Here is a 7,115-nt window from a genome sequence, read left to right as displayed (position 1 = left end):
CGTAACATCGCATCACTGTGCAACCGTTACAATCAAAGAAACAGATGTTAAAAAAATAAAATATTGTTCCTTTAAGTAATTTTTAATAATAGAAGGGATTATGCCTTTCTGACAGACATGTGTAAATGGTTTTCGTTGAAATCATTTTTGGGCAATGTATTACATTCCCTGCCCATTCCGTTCAGACAGGGGCATTTCTAATGCGGGAATGAAACTTGTTGCTCACATTCACTCTCATGCATTCTCTTACACTCTCATTCACTTTCTCACACTCTCATTCAATCTCTATCACACACTCTTTAAATGGTTCCCTACCTTCCCACCACTTCTTCTTCTGCAGACCACTTCGGCATCTTCATATTCTTTATTTTCTATCTTCTCTCTTATCTTCTATCTTTGTCTATATCTCCGCGGACATAACCTGGCGCAAACTTCCACCAAAATGGCGGCGCTTCCAGTGATGTTCTGTAAAATTGCCTCCTGCCAATCACTGCATAGAAAGAACTTGAATATAAATGTTAAGGCTAATGTATATTAGCCTGTGGTTGTGGGAGGGGCTATGGTTATTTAACCAACGACTCTCCCTACCACAGCTACGTTACAGCGTCTAACGTTGCCCTCCCTTGTCCCCCCTCTATTCATTTCCTTCCTTTTATTTCCTCTTTTCTCCTCTATCCTTTCTTTCATTCCTATTTACGGGGTGGCCCTCTCTAGGTCTACCTGGTACGTCGGTCATCGCACACCTCAGACCGAATGAACCCTCTCTTGTAGTCTTTGGCTCTCCATTCCACTAATCCTATTTGTTTGCCCCTAACACAACATAACTCTGTCAGCTTAGCAGACATGACCCAGTTTTCCTATCTGATTTTAATATCAGGTTTAATTAGTATTTCCGTGTTACACCTATGGCTTCCCGAGGGATTCCTATGAATTGCAGTTATTAGATTTTGATTATATACTTTAAATTTGTTAGATGTAGGATGGGTTTTTCTTCCCCCTAGAGTTTAGAAGACGTCTATTAGACAGACTGGTAATTAGGCAGAAAGCCTTAACACACGATTACCCACATCTTTACTTCTTGCAACCAGATTTATTTATTTTTTTAAAAAGAAAGAAAATTAAGTAAACTTTGATTTTACATTTTTGCATGATTTGCAAAACCTTTGAGCGAAGCTAAACATTTTTTTTCCCGCAATCCTTTTAAGACTTCAAATGAGTTATTTGTGTGTCAGAATTCCAAGTGGCAGTTTCTTATGCTTGCAAAATGTTTCCAGTTCTGTCCGTTACATTCTGTAGGGTCTTCCCTACTCTGGAAGTTTCTTCAGCTGTGTAATTGTGAATTTTGTGACATTCTTTGTGACCTGATATTACAACTTTTTTATCTAATAGACTTGCTTATTCAAATTAAAATTTTAATGAAATTTGAAAATGCTGTTCATTCGTAAACCCAACAAGACAAACGAAAATGAAACAGAGAGCTACGAATTTTCATTTGCATTTCATTGGTTTTACCACTCTCACTCTCTCTCACCCATACTCTTTCTCACACTCTCTCTCATGCTCTCTCTTACATTTCTTCACAGTGTCTCCATACCTTCTCTGCCAACAGCTTCCTTGTCCATGTCTCATTTTTTGGCAGCTCAGCTTCTTCTCTTGCCTCTTCTTGTTCTTTGCTTCTTCTATGTTCTGTCTCCTTTCTTCTTGGTTCGCTTTTCTGTTATCTACTGCGTTATCCAGTCCTCCTGGAGCACTTCTGCGCACAACCTCTCCCCCGATTGGAGGGGTGGAGGTGGGGAGGCTGTCCCCGTGGGGCTCGCCTTGGTGCTGCTTTCTTTGCGGAAATACTTCAAGAGGCTAGAATAATGCAGACCTGTTTGCGGAGAAAAGGAGGTGCATGAATGTCCTTTATCCGCGGATCCCTTTCAATTATTTTGGCCTAGTGTAGTACTTCTGCAACAGGATAGAGCCTCGGTGCACACCCTCTTCCCCAAATTTGTCCAAATCGTTTATTGGTCCATGTGCAGTAGTTTCATAACTAACATTCCATGAGTATGCGCTCATTAAACTTTAAAAAGTCACTTACCTTCAGGAGAAGCTGCAGCAAAACACCTCCTGTTTGTTTTAAGGGTTTTTAACACCGACTGGCTGCGCTTGACAGCTGGAGTGTCTCTTTAAAACATTCTCATTTGCCTTTTCAGTTCATAGTATTTACATGCTAAGCTTTCAAAACATATAAGGCTTCCTATGACATCATATGTGGCTGTTACAGGGTCACCGTACCCAAGGCTGGGTACCCCTGTTTGAGGGCTGAGGAATCACCAGTCAGTCCCTCATACGGATAGCACTCAGCTATCCACGGATCATCCAGACCACCATTCGTAGTAAACCAAGAAGAACTCTTTATTACAAACACACAGAACTTATATACAAGCTCAATGCAATGTGTACCGAACCCAACCCCCAATCCCATCAGCCACATCCCATCACAAATCCCATCAGTATACAGGGGATGTATCAGGTGAGGGGATTACAGAATACAATGGGTTCCCCCACCTGTGTTATCCCCCCTGTAGTGCGGGTGCCGTCTGGGCAGACAGGGCTGTGCTGGCTGATTAAGAGCCCCAGCCAGATTATAGGATCGTCTCTTTGAAGGCTGGGGCTGAATCCACATCAGTCTCTGGGCCGGTTACACAATAAACACAATATAATATATTACCGGGTCACGGTATACAGAACCGGACACAAAAGTGCTCCGTGACCCGGCTAAACTTCATATGACACATGAGCCAGCTAGCCTGGCCCTGTCACAGATCTCCCCCTTGACCAACGGTCCGGCAGACCAGGCAGATCCACACGGGTCTGCTGCAGGCTGTCCGAGTGGACAAAGTTCAAAGGTGCAGGCCTTAGTTCATGGCCCCCTTTGTCAGAAGCACCAATTGAAGGTGGGCCAGGGCCCTGGTCGCCCAAAAGGATAGTCAATAGTCCTCTGTGAATTGGAGGACGGTCCCAGCTCAGCCGGGGGCACATGGCTATCCCCCTCACCGGGGTAACAGGGGCACGTGGAGACTCTTGCTCCCTAGTCTTGGGAACTGAGTCTGGGGCAGCTGCCAGGCCAGGGTGGTTGCATGGAAGGAAAACCCTGCTGATCGGGCCGGGGGCACTCGGGGAACCAGGGAAACACGTAGAGGTAGGAAGAGGGGCCTCTACCGGGAGCTGGGAAAAGACATCAGGAAACACAACCTCTACCCCCGAGGCTAAACTCGGTGCCACTCCTGGGCCACCAAGCACCGTAGAAAGAGGCACCGGGACCAGGGTCTCTGCGGGCAGGTCTGGGGCATTGTCGGGGCTGGGGGCCAGTACCCTTACAGGGTTACTGGGTGCACTCAGCAACTCTGCTGAGATCTCGGGAACAAAAGGGGTGTACTCAGGGACAGGGGCCTGGATTTCATCCAGGGACTCAGGAAACTCTTTGGGGATACGGACCGGTGTCAATACTGATGCATCGGGAGGGCTACGCAGACCCTCAATCTCTCTCTCTGGGATAAGTGTCGCTACCAGGACACGGGAAAATTCAGGGGTGCACGCAGGGCCAGGCAGCTCTGCGGGAATATCGGGAAGACAAGGGGGATGCATATGAACAGGTATCTGGGCTTCTTCCAGGATACTCAGGGAATCAGGGGGCACTTTGGAGAACATAGGGATAGGAACCAGGGCCTGCGCTAGGCTACTGAGAGGACCCAGGAAACTCGGCAGCCCCTCTGGCACCCTCGCTAGGTCGGGGAACGGTGCCTCTACTGGGTCACCGGGGACTTCATAGGGAACCTCTGGGGCAGTGACCCGGGCTTCTTCCAGGACACTTAGGAAATCAGGGGGACAGTCTGGGGCACTGGCTTCTACGGGCATAGCTAGGGGTTTGGTGAGGGGAATTGTGCCACTTACTCGGGCGGTGGGGACAGTCATCTCTTCTGCCGGGGTAGAGCAGCCAGGGTTGTTGGTGGGGACTTGGGTCGGAGCTTTCGGCTTCCTCCTCCGCTTCTTCTTGCTGGCGAGGAACTCGGTTCTTCTCGCCAGGACAGGGGCAATGGAGTAGGTGAAGAGGACCTCGGTCCCACTCCCGCAAGTTGTATCATGCTCCCAGTCTCCTTGTAACTCCTGGAGCTCCACTCTCCGCAGCAATTCTTTATAGTCCCTCTCGAGCTGCCATTCCTCTTGGACCAGGCAATCCATAACAGCCTCCAGCTCGGGGGGAATAGCATAAACCAGGACTTCTGCACGGTTGTCCCAGATTGTATCCCTGCGGTACTGGCAGGGGCTTCCGAAGGACGAGTCAAATTGGAAGGCATCATATATCAGTCCTGGGTCGACGGGGCTATACAGTATTAGAGGGTCGCTGTGGTCTTCACCTGCTAACTGCTGGGAGAATCCCTGGTAGCGGCTCTGGAGGTCGAGCTCTGCATATATGAGACCCCTCAATTCGTCTTCCCACTCCGGCAACGGGTTCTCCCCCAGGAGTGGAACTCGTATATCCCACATTGTCCAGTACTGTGCCCAGTACGTTTCAAAGTGGGGATGGGAGAAATCATCCCTCCAGTCTGCAGGCGCAGACTCTAACTGCCATTGCTGGTGTTCCAGCTCACACACCTCGGCTGTAACCCGGTCTGTCTCATCCTCTGGTTCTCGGAAGGATTGGATATCCTGGTGCAATATTTTGGTGGTCTGTTCCCCTAGTCTGGGAGATACAGACCCACTCTGGCTCAGTTCCCGGTGACACATTTTAATCACCGCCGTCACTTGCTCCGATGTAGCCCCTCCTGGGTACAGGGATAGGTGCCATAGAATGTTCTTCTGTAGAGCACTCAGTCCGAGGCTCTCCTCTGGGGCATCCTGGTGCTGGTCCATCTCTCTGCAGTCCGCAATCAGAGTAGCCTTTCCTTTGCTACAAACCTCCAGGAGCTCTCTTGGTGTCTCTCGTCTGCAATCCCAGTTGGTGGTTTGGATTTCACCCAAGTCGTGGGATTCATCCCACCGCTGCCACCAATGTTACAGGGTCACCGTACCCAAGGCTGGGTACCCCTGTTTGAGGGCTGAGGAATCACCAGTCAGTCCCTCATACGGATAGCACTCAGCTATCCACGGATCATCCAGACCACCATTCGTAGTAAACCAAGAAGAACTCTTTATTACAAACACACAGAACTTATATACAAGCTCAATGCAATGTGTACCGAACCCAACCCCCAATCCCATCAGCCACATCCCATCACAAATCCCATCAGTATACAGGGGATGTATCAGGTGAGGGGATTACAGAATACAATGGGTTCCCCCACCTGTGTTATCCCCCCTGTAGTGCGGGTGCCGTCTGGGCAGACAGGGCTGTGCTGGCTGATTAAGAGCCCCAGCCAGATTATAGGATCGTCTCTTTGAAGGCTGGGGCTGAATCCACATCAGTCTCTGGGCCGGTTACACAATAAACACAATATACCGTATTTGCTCGATTATAAGACGACCCCCCAAAATCTGAATATTAACTTAGGAAAAAAAGAAAAAGCCTGAATATAAGACGACCCTAAAGGAAAAAAGTTTTACCAGTAAATGTTAATTCATGTAAACTATTTTTTTAAATAAAAGCTATGATTGAGAAAAATATTTTTTTTGTTTTTATTTCCTTGTATTTTCCAACCTGTCCCCCAGTTACGCACATCTGCCCCCAGGCTTGCCACACCAATATGGCACTGTGGCCCATGATATGCCTTTTAACCCTCTATATGCCACTGTGCCCCATGGTATGCCTTTTGACCCCCTATATGCCACTCTGCCTCCAGAAATGCCTTATACCCCTATATCCCATTCTGGCATTTAGGGGGTTAAAATGCATATTATGGGGCAGAGTGGCATATAGGGAGGTATAAGGCATTCCAGGAGGCAGTGGCATTAAGGGAGTTAAAAGGCATTGTATAGAGCACTCTATAAGGCATTTCAGGAGGCAGAGTGCTCTATTAAATGCCCCCTTAACGCCACTCTGCTTCCTGAAATGCCTTATAACTCCCTATATGCCACTCTGCCCCATAATATGCCTTTTAACCCCCTAAGTGCCAGAGTGGCATATAGGGGTATAAGGCATTCCAGAAATGCCCTATGTCCCCCATTTAACACACACACGCACACACACTTACCGGTGCTTCCAAATTCCTGCTGTATTGCCGGGGCAGCGGGTTGACGTCTCCTTCCGCTGCAGCCGGAAGGAGGTGGAGTTGGCAGCGGGGGGTTGTCTGCGTCCGTCGCGGATACCTTTCCCGGCTGTCAGAGATCAGAGTTCCGGCACCTGTGCGGGGAACTCTGATTTCTGACAGTCGGGGAAGGTATCCGCGACGGACGCAGACAACCCCCGCTGCTAGCCACACCTCCTTCCGGCTGCAGCGGACGTTGTCTACGCGGATCGCGTAGACGTCAACCCACTGCCCCGGCAATACAGCAGGAAGCACCGGTAAGTGTGTGTGTGGGGGGGAGACAGGAGGATCCAGGTCCCCTGCAGCGGTGCGGGGGATCTGGATCTTAGTCTCATAATCAGACCTCTATTTGAGGTCTGATTAGAAGACGACCCCAATTAGAAGACGAGGGGTATTTTTCAGAGCATTTGCTCTGAAAAAAACCTCGTCTTATAATCGAGCAAATACGGTAATATATTACCGGGTCACGATATACAGAACCGGACACAAAAGTGCTCCGTGACCCGGCTAAACTTCATATGACACATGAGCCAGCTAGCCTGGCCCTGTCACAGTGGCCCACTAAAAATTATAACTAACTGCTTTACAAAGCACTGAATTATAGTGAAACCTACCCAAACATTTTTTTTATTAGTATTCAAGCAATCAAATTGGATTCAGGTTAAAAGTATTTCTCCCATTCACTTTTTTTTGCGTATTTTGACAATCTATAATGACAGGTATCATCACTACTGATAACAAAGACAATGAATGTCAACCCAGGGATGGGAAACCAAAAGGACAAAGCCTAATATTTGTCAGTTTGGTTACAAATTACTGTGTTAGGTTAATAAATCAGCAAACAGGACTAAGGCGCCACCTACTGGTCAGAAATAAGTTACACAG

This window comes from Sceloporus occidentalis, unplaced genomic scaffold (assembly GCF_023333645.1).
Source record: "Sceloporus occidentalis isolate IW3139 unplaced genomic scaffold, rSceOcc1.0.p SCAF_206, whole genome shotgun sequence".
Classification (NCBI taxonomy): domain Eukaryota; kingdom Metazoa; phylum Chordata; class Lepidosauria; order Squamata; family Phrynosomatidae; genus Sceloporus; species Sceloporus occidentalis.
The sequence above is the reverse complement of the archived record's forward strand: the minus strand, read 5'-3'. Positions refer to the sequence as shown.